This window comes from Dromaius novaehollandiae, chromosome 1 (assembly GCF_036370855.1).
Source record: "Dromaius novaehollandiae isolate bDroNov1 chromosome 1, bDroNov1.hap1, whole genome shotgun sequence".
In the NCBI taxonomy this organism is placed as follows: domain Eukaryota; kingdom Metazoa; phylum Chordata; class Aves; order Casuariiformes; family Dromaiidae; genus Dromaius; species Dromaius novaehollandiae.
The window spans coordinates 202,996,392-203,011,587 of record NC_088098.1 but is presented as its reverse complement, the minus strand read 5'-3'; the positions used below and the strand labels follow the sequence as shown (position 1 = coordinate 203,011,587).

At 39.4% G+C, this 15,196-nt stretch overlaps 1 long non-coding RNA gene across 1 annotated transcript; it reads right to left on the bottom strand.

The window, feature by feature from the left end:
• Positions 1 to 8,006: 8,006 nt before the first annotated feature.
• Positions 8,007 to 13,690, bottom strand: LOC135330465 (uncharacterized). The gene is made up of 2 exons (XR_010392473.1): positions 13,593 to 13,690; positions 8,007 to 9,898 (listed from the first exon to the last, which is right to left on the bottom strand). It is a non-coding gene; the product is annotated as an uncharacterized LOC135330465 (long non-coding RNA).
• Between the last annotated feature and the right edge of the window lie 1,506 nt (positions 13,691 to 15,196).

The following is a 15,196-nucleotide window of genomic DNA, read 5'->3' as shown; positions in this document are numbered from 1 at the left end:
GGCCTGTGGGGCACTGTCTTCTCTCATGGGGCTTCAGGGAAAGTGTGGTCCAATGCAGAAGTCAAGACTGTGGAAGAAAATGGGACTAGGAATTATTTTCCTGCAAGGGCTCTGAGTCACCATAAGACCATAAGAATTGTTTGTGTTTTTGGCCAACGTAATTTTTGAATTTTGGCTGAAAGAAAGCTTTTGTGGGGAAAGTCCTGTTTTTTTCGTCTTTTTGGTTGTGTCCCAGGTTCTTATGTTTGTTATGCTGATGTGTCTGTGCCTCTTCCAGGGTTCAAATGTCCTGGTTCAATAAGACTTAGTTTCCTGGTGACTATTCACGTGAATCCTGCCCACCTCGACCAGGAGCTCTTGTCTGCATTAGGCATCCATCCTTCCACTAGAACCCAGGAAGAAAAGAAAAAGCACAATGTGACAATGATTTACAAAGCTGACAAAAGACTGAAGCAATGCTTCATCCCTCAGATAAGGAAAGAAAACTGAGAACTGTTCTGGAGGGAACAGTAGCCATCCAAATAATTACTTTAAGCAAAAAACTCACTGTCAAGGTCAGCCTAAAAACACAGTGGGGCAGGATATATTTTATTACATAGAAACTCTCAGTGTTTTAATTTGATCATGTTATTAGTCCAATGGAAGTGTATTAAACCGAAAAGGCACAATTAGCTGACTAAATTTCAGAAGAGATGGGGAGGCTGGTGTCAACGTGAGCTATTCAGCTGTTAGACTTTAGACACCAGATTTTGTCTGTGAAGCCAAGAAATCAAATTTTAAGGTGGAACTTCTCAATCAAGCAACCTGACAAATCCATCATGGGAAAGGAACACTTAAGGGAGTTCTGGATGTCCAGATGGAAACAGTCTCATCGGTCAAATGTCAAGAAAAAGGACTGTTGACAGAGTCTTTTAAAAAGTGAATCCTGAGAACACAGTTCTAAAGAAAATTCTCAATAGCAGAGTGGCAGTGTAAGGAGGCATGGTCCTACCTGAACAATCTTTGTACACTGGCAAGTCATATACACATTAAAAAAAATAACCCTGGATTTTGATAGTTTAACTATAAAGAAAATTGACTCTGCTTCAAAGTATATTTGAGGACTTTAATGGTAATATTGAAATTCCATTAGGCCGTCATGAAATGCTTTTGACAACTTTAAAAGCAAACACTTCTTTAACAAGTAAAAACACACAGCTGTGAATCCAGATATTATTTCTTTTTCTTACTCTGCCTCTCCTTGCACCTTTGGGCATTCAGCTGCTCCTTATCCTGCCTTTAGAATTTGAGCAAATCTTCCAATTTTAAATGTTCTCACTGCAGAAATAAAAAGCTGAACACATTAGGAATTACAGAGACTACATCTGTCTGGGCACCAAAAGACAAGGGTTGAGTGGACACTACATCAGAGAAAGTAAAAGCTTTTTTCAGCAATGTAAAAGAAATAAAGCTGGACCTATGCAGAAATTACATATAGGCATATTTAAGCATATCATTGCATATATATGTATATGTATATGTATCTTTCTGCACCTCTAGGGTGAAATCTTGGCTTCCCCAAAGTTAATAGCAAAGTCTCCTGATTTCAAGGAAGCCTTGGTGTCGCCTTTGACTTTCTGCCTGCAAGGTGTCAGGACTGCTGAACTTCGGTGCTGCTGGCACAGGCAATGTGCCCTCCTGAGCCAGCACGGCAGAGCTTGCAGAAGGGAAGACAGAGCAGGATGGGGTAATGTGATAGGAACATTCCCTCTCTGACCGTAGCAAAGCTTCCCGCCTCCAAGGGGAGGAGGAGAACTCAGAGGATAAGTCTGGGAGAGAAGGTAATGTACTTAGGCAGCAAATGCCCCAGTGGCCCTGTTCCCCTAGCCCGGTGGGTTCTTTCTAGCCCGGACGTGAGTTAAGCTCGCCCTGAATGCTTCCGTATGTCAAGGACCAAGTTTCAGATTCTTCTGTGAAAAGCTCTGTTCCCACTTTTCCGCAGAGGTGAGAGGACATGTCAGGAGAGATTCCTTGCCTCTTTGAGTTTAATGTGAGGTGCTATAAGTGAATCAGACACTTCAGAAACTCTTCATGAGTGCACAAATCACACGTGTCTGGCCTTTCCGATCTTCTTCTCGCCTCCTGTGTGTTCTGAATGAATCCGCTTTGTCATTTCTGTGCGGAAAGGACAAAATCTATGCTACCTGCTTTTAACATCCTGATTTTGTCCCCCAAAGATTTGGATTTTTCATTCTGGTTGCCATTTGCAGGAAAAAAATACAAGTGATAAGGTCTTCAGGATAGTTCACAGATCTGAGCAATTTTAGGGTTATGCTGTTTTAAAAGGAGTTGACTGGACTTTGTTCTATGCAGATATGTGGGGCAAACAGCTTTAAAGCAAGCTGTTTTTCTTTCTTTTGAGCAGGGATTTGCACTTGGTTGCCTTCATCCAGGAATAAATATTTTGGAAGATAATGATCCTAAGTAGGTTTTGCATCTGTCAGATATGTAAGTTTAAAACTTATGCATACCTAGGACAAAACAGTGAAGGACTCAGACTGTATTACAGAGGGACAGATGAATTAAAGGCAAAGTAAAGCTTTAGGAACAGAACAATATGCACCAATTATACTACTGTGTTACTATTCAAAGGAAGATTATCTATATATACCAAACTATATGTCTTTAAAAATGGCTGTAAGAATAACTTACATCTTTACGTTTTTGCTTCTGGGGAGGGAAAGAAAAATTGCCTGGATCTTCCTGTCAGACAGGCTATTTAATATTGGGTGGGAATATAGCAGTGGTAGTTTGACTAAAATCACAGGGTTACGCTTAAAATCTGGTTCTGCAAGCTATCACTTTTGCAGGAAGTCCTGCTGAAGTCACTGGAATCACTAGCATGAGTCCTTACTTTACAGAACTAGACACTTTGATACTGCTACAGAACAGGAAATTCTTTATTGTTTGGATGTTTATTGAAACTGCTATGATTTATATGAATTTAACTCGGATCACACCTGTCACTGTTATGAAGAGAACCGATCAAACTACTCTTTGTGAATAATTTTTATTGTAAATTTTGCTTTTGCACTGAATAACAAATTGTCATAAAATCCCAAGAGTGGAACAATTCAACATTCCTTCTTCACACACTGATTCTTTCGGTAGCTTATTTTAAGGTTAGTTATTAAACTCTAAGCAAACACTTGATGACTATTTCTGGAAGATGAGAGAGCAGGCTGTAAGGAACTATAGCTACAAGCAAAGGTTCTCTGAATTGGCCTCTAACTGTTTTTCAAACTTACGAAGACATACACCAGCACGCACATTGTCAAATATCCTCATCTAACCCAGCTGGAAGTGAGAATGAGACTTTGACAGCTTCAAAACAGCCCATTATTGCAAAAGTGACGGAAGGTAATGTGCTGTTTAAGGACAGGATTACATGGTCAAGTCCAAAACCTATGTTGTTTTACAAAAGGCTTTTTCAAAAAGGCATGGGTAGCAGTCAACAACAAAAGTAAAGAACGATTTTGGTCAAGTATTTCCCACTAAATATTATAAAGGACAGGGACTAAAAAGATTTCTGAAGATTTCAGTCCCAGAGATAACAGCTTTGAAGAGCTTTTAGTGCCTAGAAATAAAAGTATAAAGGGAAGTACCAGCTTGAATATAATTTTCACTGCAGTAGAGTAATTTTTAAAGCTACTGGCAAGAAGAAACCATGTAAAGTGTCTTACATGATAGAAAATTAATACTTACATTTGAAGAATTGATAAAAAGATACAAATTGTGACACTACTGGAGATCAATGAGTACATTATTACCAAATCTGCAGAACTCATTTTCATCCATCAGTCTTGCGGGATAGCATACTCTTATATAAAACCTTTAGATGAACATTGCCCATAACTGATTAGCTAGCTAAGTCCAGACCACCTGAATGCTGTACTATTGTAAGATTTACTTCAAGAACTGGCACAATTAATTTCTTATCACTGGCAGCTTTCCATTGCAAGAAAATCTATTTTTCTGCCTAAGGATTGTAGCTGATATGCCAAGGACTTTATTTTCTAACATACTTCTTTGGGCAATGACATTAACGCTCTGACACATTATTATAAAAATTCAAGAACTGATCATAAACTTTAAGTGAAATAGTTTTCCCTTGGACATGCCAGTTTCCTCAGAAAAAAAAGTATATGGTAAAATGTCCATTTCCACTGAATTTTACTTTGGGAAAAAGATCCAATCATGTGTTCTCAGAAAGTGAAAAGACATTAATTATTATGGTATGACTATTTTTTCAAAATCTATTGCATAAAATAATGTAAAAAGAAATTCATAGAGTACTAAAAGTATATATTCTGTTTTGGAATGAAAACATATTGAAGAAAGCCAGTATTTCATGTGGAATGGAGTAAAGGTTCTCTAAGATATGATGTTCAGATGCCCATGAATGGTTGTAAAATACCAAACTGTGTGGGAAATATTTCCATTTTATGGTAAGCCCTAATCAGAGTCCTAGGTCTGTAGGCTAATTTGCCTCATTTGCACTCTTAAATCATATGTCCTAACATGTTTGTTTGCCAGCCTGCCCAGAATCCATAAGCTGAAGGAAAGGCTGCCTCAAAGCTGCAGGCCTGGCATCTGTACTTGAGTAGGCCATATTAAAGGTACCTACCACCACTTCCTAGTACCTTCTTCTCAGATCATTACAAGCTTCCTTTGAATTTCTTCTCATTTCCAGTCGCTATCACAGGATTTCTTTGCTGCACTAATATGCTGCTCCCACCTCACAAGTTGCCAAATGACTGTTCAGGCAGTAAAAATGCATAAAATCTCTGTGGAATTTTGCATTATTTATCGTTAGCAGGTAGCTTAATATTAGCAAACTCATCGCTATGCAGAACAAAATAAGACTTCAAGCTTTACTGACCACTAAAGAAGACCGGTAACTTTAAACTGGGAGTTGTCAGTAACCATTAAAAAGGTGCTGTAATGCAGTATGATACAACCCCAAAGTTCCTGGTTATCTTTGTTGTCTCTCCCTATCCACTGGTAACAAATGATGGTGTCTCTTGCTTATCCACTGATAGCTGCCTTTATCTCATAACCACTGATAACTTTTTTTACCTCATTTACCCATTTGTTAACGTGTCCAGCACAGCAGGTGTGACAAACACAAAATCACATTGGTGCATGTCACTAATGATACTGTCCACACTTGCTAAATATCTGTAGTGATTTGAATGCAGAGGATCCAAGCTCACAATTAGATTTTGGATGAAAGGCATGAGACTCAATGTGCCACTAAGGCACTAAATGTAGGTGGCTGTCTACATGTAAGTGAGGTGTCTAAGCTCACATTATAGTCAGTGGAAATCCAGGATGTGATTTACCTGCCTACACCCAGACCATTTGGGATGGTGCCTGGCGTACCCACATGGCTCTCAACGCCAGCCAAGGAGGTATGGGTGTCCAGTAGGTCTTTACATATCCATGTGGACATCTCAGGTACCCTGAGGTGTATCAAATGGCACTAAATACTTATCTTTTGGAAACTCTATTGAACTCCAGATCTGTATTGGTTATACTGGAAGTTTAGTCCAAGTGTAGACACTTATATGCAGATATCCAAATTTAGATCCGCTTTTAGTGGTATTCCTTCTGTTCAGAGTGAATACCACTTAAAATATCCCTGCCAGCAGTCTTTGTGGCACTGGCATAGATAACAGATGCAAAGTAAAAATTCCCTTTCAGCTGTAATTCATGCATAGTCGCTGTACATGCTTAACCAAACATATGTATTCTTACCTTAAACTAGTATTCCCAAACTCTTTGTTTTCTCTTTAATGCTTTTTTTCTACTTAACTCTCTGTAATGGAAGCTGTTCAGAAGCCCGTCCTCTGAAATGCTCAGTAATAACAAATAACTTCATGCACAGTTGTGAATGTAACATAAAGGTCTTTGAATCAATGGTTGTCTTTTCCCAGGACTTTGGTTTCCTAGCCCTGAGGCCTTTGGATATCATTCTGAGATGTGTTACCCTGTTTACATACTTGGGTTTCAGTTCTACCATGTAATATAATGAGACACATTTCAAGGAAGTGTCATGCACATGAAAACCATTAATTAAAATCAGTCTATATGCTAAACTCGAGGGTTTATATTCTAAACAGTCTTCTTTCTTTCTTTTTCGTTTTCTTTTTCTTTCTCTTTTTTCTCTCTTCTCTTCTCTTCTCTTCTCTTCTCTTCTCTTCTCTTCCCTTCCCTTCCCTTCCCTTCCCTTCCCTTCCCTTCGCTTCGCTCCGCTCCGCTCCGCTTCGCTTTTCTCTCTTATTGAAACTTTGAATATCCTGCTCATTGGTCAGAAGAAGAGCAGTCACATTAGTGATAACTTACTAAGCTCTTGATCACCATAACTTTGAGTACCTTCTTCCGCTCAGGCAATTTTATCTGAACTAATTTTATCTGAACTGAGTTACAGCTGGGCTGACTTCATCCATGGCCCAGTCATACCTAGACAGAATGCTGAAGCTGTGTGTTAGGGTAGGTTCAACCAAGCAGTGGCATGAAGCAGCATTGTCTGACTACACTAACAGCTCTGCCTATGTCTTTTCACTCATTTCTCCACTGACTCTGAAAAAGGAAAACAAATCTCATGTACTGATAAAAGGGTCTTTCTAGTGGGTGATGCTTAACACTCTAAGGTGCTTAGGATGAAGTTATGAAAGGTGGTTGGACCATTTTAGTGACCACTTAAAAACAGTCCTTTTAATTCCATAGCAAAATTAAGAGCATGCTGTGCTAATGGTACTGAGAAACTGATAAACAGGCCCTCATCTAGATGAATTCCCCTGTGCCTGCCTTGTTCAGATCTCCTTGTCATTGCTCTGTCTGGTGAGGGCTATGGGTATGGCACAGATAGGTCTGGAAGCAATAGTACATTGTCTTCTGCTGATAAATGAAAATGAGGCTCCTGCAGCTACATAGGTCATATTTATCAATATAATTGTTGCATGTTTGATGTCTACAACACAAAAATATCATGTATTTCCCTAACCTGAACAGACCTACTTCCAGCTTGTTAAACTGTTTTCCCCTGGAGGACTAGGAAACAGTCAAGAACCTTTCTTTTGCTGCAATAGTGTTTGTGGGTTTGTGTTTTGATGTTTTTATGAGAATTTCATTAGAATGCTTATATTTTTCTTAATTCTGAGTTAAATGAAATTATACTGTATTTCCACTGACGTCCTAAGGAAGAATTTGGCTAAACGTTCTTAACCTCAGGGTTAATTCACATACTTTGGGTTTATCTGGGAAACATGCAATTCTTGATTACTCCAAGACTTCTCAAAATCTACCAGCCTATGAAGACATTAGAAGGTCAGCCTTTACTTGCACTGGTTAACACTTCAGGGATGACTTTTTTTACTGAAACCTATGACCCAGACGTTCAGGCATTTACTTCCTGTTGACTGCAGGGCTGTAAGGCTGCTTTGAACCTTTTCTCTTTTGGGACCTAAGTAGAGGAACATTCCACAGCATTTCTGAGTGATGCAGAACCAAAGCCAAACTGGAAACAAAAGGCATCATTAATGATGGCTTAAAGCTTTGATTAGGAGAAACAGCTTTTATGTATTAGAAATTGTGAAATATCACCAAGAGTGGAACAAATGTTTGAAAAACATTGCAAACTATTTAGAAGAAATTTAGTAATTGCTTATGCTGGGGAGCTTGCTTTGTCTTTCTGTCTTTCACATGATGGGTTTTGTGGTAATTGTGGTGGGACTGCAATAACTCCTAGAGGTCCCATTTTGCTACCTTGTGTGAAAGCTCTTGAAAAGAGAGCTCCTTGAATATATCTTACTAATGAAAAACTCTGAAGGAGAACAGCTGCCAAGATCATTTTCTATATTCTTAACGTTATAGAGCAAGGGAGGAAATTTGCTTTTTGGCTGGGATTCACTAGAGAGGCGATGTAACATTTTAATGCAAAATCACAGAGAGTCATCACCAAATAGGTTGTTTCCAGTGCTATTCTGCACAGATTTATGTAGCCAATACATATAGTAATTCAGAAACTAGTGAAACTAAATAAACAGTAATGACAGCTCAATCAGACCACCCCTGAGTTTCATACCACTTTGTGAGCTGGGCCCATTTGAACACTATGTGTTTAATACAGCCAAATGTTGAGCCATACATTTAGGAACAAATAATGCAGGCAAGAAGCTGGATTCCTAAGAGGGATTCATCTCACCTAATTTCAGACACCTTAAATACAGTTGCTAACATCTCAGCTGGTCATGCTAAACTCCCTTAATAGTCAGCAGATAGAAATGACCACTTCTAGAGTACAATTCATCCAAGCCTAAAGTAGATGTCTAAGTACTATGAATTTCTTCTAAAAGTGTGTATTGCCTTTCATTGATTATAAAGGGAGGGTAGAAACCTGCTGTGGGTAGATTCTTCCAACATATGCTTCAGAAAACCAGTTTTCTCTTTGTTGGTTGCAGTAATCCAGCACACCAGAGCACAGAGAGGAGAGGGCTCACAGCAGGTCAGCTTACTGGCAGTTTACAAATACTGTAAGATCCTAGGCCCCTGTGGTAGTTGTTTGTTAACAGTAGTAGTATTAATATTGGTAATATTTTTTCTAAGTATAGTAGGGAAGCTCCTAAAAGAGGAACGTTATTTTGTCTGTCTTTTTGCACGCTCACTAAGTTAGTCTGGAAAACCTATGGCTTGCAAGTCATTCACAGCTGAGGAGGAGGCTGGGACTGTATTAGCATGGGAACAAATTTGCATCTCAGTTACAGGAAGAAGCAAGCCATGTGAAGATGTGATGAGGTGGACATTATTGGATCCTAGATGAATGTTCAGCCTGTTCTTATTCTGCAACAGAGAGTCAGGAGATTGGGAAGCAATTGTCATCACCCACTTGTGAACTACTACCAGTTGTGCCTTTCCCTTAGGTCTTGGAGAGGCACAACTCTGAGACACTTAAGTTTTTGATATAAGGTTTGTGGGTCATGAATGGTAGTCACTCCTCCACTATGGTATACACTAAGGAATTCAGAAATGCAGTACTGCTTTGTATAAACTCTACCATAGAAGGCACATCAATAATATACTAGTAAACTATGAAAAAAATCCCATGGTCAGCAAACATTTTTGCTGGCTATTCGAATCCTGACAAGTTCAAGAATCTGTTTCTTTTCTATCCTGAGTGTGGAGGTAGTGGATACTGTGTCCAGAAAGGCTTCTCTTATCAGGTAACACAGCAGGACAGCTCAGAAAAATCCCATGCAGCAGTGAGTTCACTGAGGAAGTAAATGGCATGATCATCAGGTGTCTTCCCCATTGTTTTCTCGCTCCCAGCTTTTCTGGCTCAGCTGACATTGCAAATGTTATTGATATTGTTTGTGCACTACCATTCCTGCACAGGCTGTTTTCTCTAATTTTTCAGGATTTTGCAGCAGCCAATCCAACCGTTTATACTTCAGCAGAATTTCCATTAAGCTGTATGAATGTGGTATCTGAATAATGATTGAAGGAACAGGCATGAATATGAGAAAGCTGATGAGTTGCTTCTTGTGGCCATGACAGTTGCTGTGTTTTTTATCCCCAGTCACACAGCATTAGATGCTGCCAAAGCAGTCTTGTCTGTGTCAAACAGAAGATAATCTGGAAGCTTTTTTTTTTAACCATCTATTCTTTGCAGGGCCTTTTTGCAGTGCCTCGGTGTCCTTGTTCTGCCTCTCATACTGCGATGAATTCTTGTAGCATCTTTAGGCTTCAGGGAGAAGCAAATATACACAGAGTGTATCTGTCTGCCAGATAAAGCCCTGTTTCCTAGGTGTTCTTTCTGCTCATGCTTCAGACAGCTCTGATGTTTCAGTTCATTCTTCTGCAATAAAAGAGAGAGAAGTACAGGGTTGTGAACTGCAGGAATATTTAGTCCCTATACATATTTACTATATCTCAGATTTACATAACTGTGTCCTCTGGGAATAATTAGATCCTCCACACACTGGAGAAGCTGTTTGCAGATCCCGGTAATCAGAACTAGATCAATGCAATTAATGCCCAAAGAAAATAGCTGATATTTCTTTTGGGTTATTGCTAGGAATGCCCAAAGGAAGTTACCACTGTTATAATACCTTGCTGTGTTAATGTGGGTGACAGGAAATGTTTTTTTCCCATTGCCTAATTGAATGCCAGCACAGTTAAGGACTGATAGCAGCTGCTGCCAGAAGAAGCCATTTGTCAAGCACAACAGTAAGTTTTATTGGGCCTACAAATTCAGAAGCTATGCTACCTAACGAGACTCTGTTACAAAAAAAACCATTTCAGCAAACTGTACAAAAACATATCAGCACTGTGGCAGGTAGGAGGTCTCTGATGGACAGTGATTGTAGGAAATGATATCGTTTCAACTGGTCCAGTTGCAAACTGCAAAGTTTATGACTTAGTCCTTAGGCTGAATACCAGTGTCCAAGCTTGGCACCCCTGGAACAGCCAGAATGCTAGTAACATGGAAAATCTGACTCATGGCTGTCTGAGGTCCCAAAACAAGGTTTGGAATGAAACCTATATTTATTTAAGGATATATTTCTTGGCAGCATTAGAGGGACATTAGCACAAATGCTTTACTTTCAAAGTAATTTCTACAGTAACAATAAAAAGTTTTAGGTCAGAGATCATGCAGAACTTTTTTAAGGAAAAGCAGATTAAATTCCATTTTCAAAAATTAATTCCCATAAATATTCACAGAGTGAGCTGGAAAAAGATCCAGAAGCCATAGCTAGGAAGCTGTCAGGAGTTTAGAATACTTTTAACAGTTCAGTGCAAGATCACACATCTGCAAGCAACACAGACTGTGCTCACCATGTGGGAGACTGTGCTGTGGAAAGCAGTAACCTTGGAAAAAGGCTTACGCTGATCGATGAGCAGTGAGGGTGATGTTATAGCTGAGGGAATTAACATGAGTATGAAAGCTACGGCTGAACAGGAGCACAAATCTCGTATTGCTACCCTGTAGGGATGCAGTGAGGCATGGGGTGCCCAGGGCCCGTTTTGTGGCCAAGAAGTCAAAGGAAAGCCACTCAGTAAAGAGCTCCATGAATGATCTGGAATATGATTTTAGTAAGGCATTTTTTCAGTGACAGTCATAATAAACTCATGCAGTTTAGCCTATCCAAGAGAAATTTTAAGGACAACTTAATACCAGACTGTTAATATTCCCACTGGGCTGAAGTCAGATCAGTTCAGGCTAAAAATATTAAAACCATTTTTAGTAATGAGGATAGAGAATATTGGAAGTCAAAGCCATAATGCAAGAGTATCTTGGGGGAATTCTGGGCCCTGCATTACTGGAAGACTGTGTCAGAGGTGCCTTTTCTGGCTTCACAATCTGTGAAAATATGCTTGTTTATCGATTTCAATCGAAAGATTTACTGTTGCTTATTTCTAAAGGAATATTCTTTGGGGTCTGTTTTTTAAATCTATTAGCACTGAGTTAAAATTGATTCATCATTAAATCTGAACATTGGTAGTTTCTACCTTTGAGATACTAGGGCTTTCCTCTTTTTTATATGAAAGTCTTACCTGTGCAAAGATATTCAAGAATAAAATGTGTATGTATCATATTCTATGTTGAATAAGTATGTCTGCACATAGAGTAACTCACGAATAGTTGTCCTCCATAGCTCTCTCTACAGACACATCTGGAGAACTTTTCACTTCATTCTAATGTTGTGGAGCTGTCTCTAAATTTTAAACTTACATTTAGGCTTATATTCATATTCTGTGAAAGGTCTTCTATCAATGTAGAGGAGCCTTAATTTTAAAGTAGAGCCCAGCCCATCACTTCCTTATCCTTATCCCTCCATTATCAGTCTACAGCAGTGGCAATCCCCCAGTGCCACCCCCAAACTGCAATATTGATGGAGAATCAGTCTCAGATGAGTCTGGTTCTGACCTGCCCCTGCAACATACTGAGATATTGCCGAATTGTACTGCTGTAAAACTGGTGAGAAGTGTTCTGCGTGTTCAGCTACATCAGACCTGTGTGTGCTAGAAATCAAAAGGCGGGTTAGAAGGTGAGCGGGTAACTCAGATGCTTTCCTTACAGACAGCTAGCAGTACAGTGTCATTCACAACCTTCAAACACTGATAATGTTAAAACAAAAAATCACATGTGCTAGTAATCGTGAAATAAGAAAAATCAAGGCTCTCTTGTCTATTTTCCAGAGAATCAGTACTTCCATTTTTATCTTATGAGGTACTATATCATCCAGTTTCCTACAGTAATCTATATAGTTATTTTAAAGATGAATAGGGAGAGCATATTGGTGCCACGACATTATATAAGGAAATTAGGAGAAGCTTGTGGTGTTCATGAAAACAGGATTTCCCCATAAGGTTTTTATATGAAAAGCTAATGCAGCCCGTTGCATCCTGAAGCTGAAAGGCAGAATGACTTCCTCATTAATCAGCCTTCTCTTCAGCTTAATAATACTTAACAGTCACATAATGCCTTGCATCCCCCAAGCACTGTGTCAAAATTAAGGATCCTATTTAGTAGTTAGGCATGTAACTACCTGCTAAGGGAGTGCTGATAGCAATCATAAGTACAAGTGTTTTCAAGTTAAAAAAAAGAAAAAAGAATAGATGCTTAAATTTTAGAGGACACTTATTTTTTCCTCTTTTACACTGATTAGATATCATGTTGATAAATGCCTTGGTACCTCTGAAGAAAAATAGACCATCAGTATGCTGTAATTTTGCCTGAGCACATAAGAATCTTGCATCTGGAAAAGCAGTTGGACCATCGTTTTTATGCCGTCATATCTGCTCTGCCTGCCTTGCTCTGGGTAGTTTGGTGACTTTTGCTATATCTCCATTATCAAATAATGTGGACAAATAGAATCTGTAGAAGTAACTGTTGGTTTTTATGACCTGACACCTACATTATGCACTTTTCAGAGGTTTTATGTTAGGGCTAAACTGCTCCCATGAAGCAAGTACCCTTTTGCATCTGGAGTGCATTAAGTGGACTCCCAGGAGCACATCTTCCAGTTTAGTTTAATGCAAAAGGAATCCAGGTCATGCACTCTGAGACCATTCTGTGATGGAAACTAAAGCACGATAAGTGGAGATAATCAGAAAATTTTCCTCAAAATCATGCTCTTTCTCTGAAGCAAAACGCTAATGTAGGCACCCCTTTGGGACTCGGGTAGAATGTGAAGTTTCAAACTCAGCTGAAGATCCTGTCCTGGCACATACTGAGGAGCCCATACATCATTTTGACGCACTGACTGCCTTGTTTTTAAGGGAAGAGAATATTCATCTTTCATTATGGTTTGTGAGCAGAAGCTGAAAATAGAAGTGAGAGCTGGAATAAAAGACATTGATTTAGTAAAGTGTTTAAGCATGTGTATAGTTGTTAGAACTCATGTTATTTGGTTCTTTGCTGAATCAGAACCTCTGAAAGTTCACAGTCAGAAAGACTAGGGTATTGACAACAACATTTTCTTGTGTTACTCCTCAAATATCACTTCATGTGAATTTGCAACAAGAGTTGCCATATGGGTACCAACCTGGAGGCTGCTTAGGCCAATGACTGAAGCAGTGTTGAACTTTCCTTAGAACAGGGCAGAAGAACCCACAGCAGTGGACGGCTGTGTAACAGTCTGCCCTCAGCATGAGGTCTCTAGACCTAAGCGAGAGAGAGCAGATTTTGAACTAAAACATGATGTTTAACACCTATTCTAGGGTGCTTACAATAGCAGTTCTAATTTGTGGTACAAAAGTAGTTTGCACGTTGTGGCCCATCACTAACAGAAGTCACCAGGAGTTGTTAGGCTCTGTAGACATCTGTTTAGAGAACAGTTGTCTGCCAGTCACCAACACATCACGAGAACTGTTCAAACATAGATGATAGAAAGGTACATGTGAGGAACAGCCTGCACAAAGAATATATGATTATTGTGATTATTGACAATAAATATAGATAAACACAAAAAAGAGGGAAGAGCCGTTCAGTGGGATTATGTAATGAAGTTGCCTTGAGTAATAGGGGGCTAGAAATTTCACAGGCTGTTCCTATGGAAGAAGCTTCTTTCTTATTGCTTCATTTAAAAGCTGGTAAATATCCTGAAGCAAGGGGCTTCCATCCTCTCCAAATTTCTATGCTTGTTCACAGTTTATAAGACTGTAACTTTGGATGGTCTCATCCATGCAAATGTTCAATCCCTTTTCTACTCATGCTGAGCTCCTGGCTGTGTTTCTGCCTCATGTGAAGATGTTCTATAGGCTAAGCAGGAAAAACACATTTCCTTTTATTGGCTTTAAATCTGCTGCCTTTCTGTTTCCCCAGATGTCCCCCTGTTATGGCAAAGTAATGGAGAAAATATACAGGAGTGTTCAATTTACCACTTGAATGCTCCTCATTAGTTTGCATGTCTCTATTTTGCCCCTTCTTATTTATCTTCTCTGTAAAATAAACAGCCCTATTCATTTTTCATTCGTTCTCAGTTCTTGTAAGTCATTTTCTCTGGAATCATCTTCTCTTTCTTATGTCCTTTTTGCTACAGGATGACCAGAACTCAGTATATAATTTCAAGCAAGAAACTTGCCTCCACACAGACCATCATCCTTTCAGCATTACGTTGCCACTTTCACATGGACAAGAAATAAAAGGTAAAGGGGTGTTGTCCTAGAACGTTTCAGGCATTTAGCAGGCAGGAAAAGGATGTGGAAGCTCTGGAGTTAGGATATTTATTTTAGGTTCTGGAGGAGAGTGTGTGAGTAGTCACAGATTGCTCTACCCAGCTTTTCACTGTGTGATATTTCTGCCTTGTCCCCTTCTCCTCTGTCTTTGTCTCCCTTTCTCTCCCCAGTCCTTCTGGCTCTCTGTTTCAGACTCCTTTCATTTTGCCTGCCCACTCGCAGGTTGGGTCTATGTTGCAAAGTCAGGCCACCCCAATATAAGCCTGTTGAAACTTCTTATTCCAGTGGAGGTTTCCTGGCTCAGTCTTCATCTTCCCCTCAGGGTACTCTGTCAGCATTATCACTCACTCTAGTGTCTTCTGCCCTTCACACAGTCCTAGCTAGTCTTATAATTCTTTTTCTGTACCATCTTCATCTTTTCTGCTTACTCCACCTCCTTGGTGTTCTCTGACCATCTGTCCATGCATTTGAT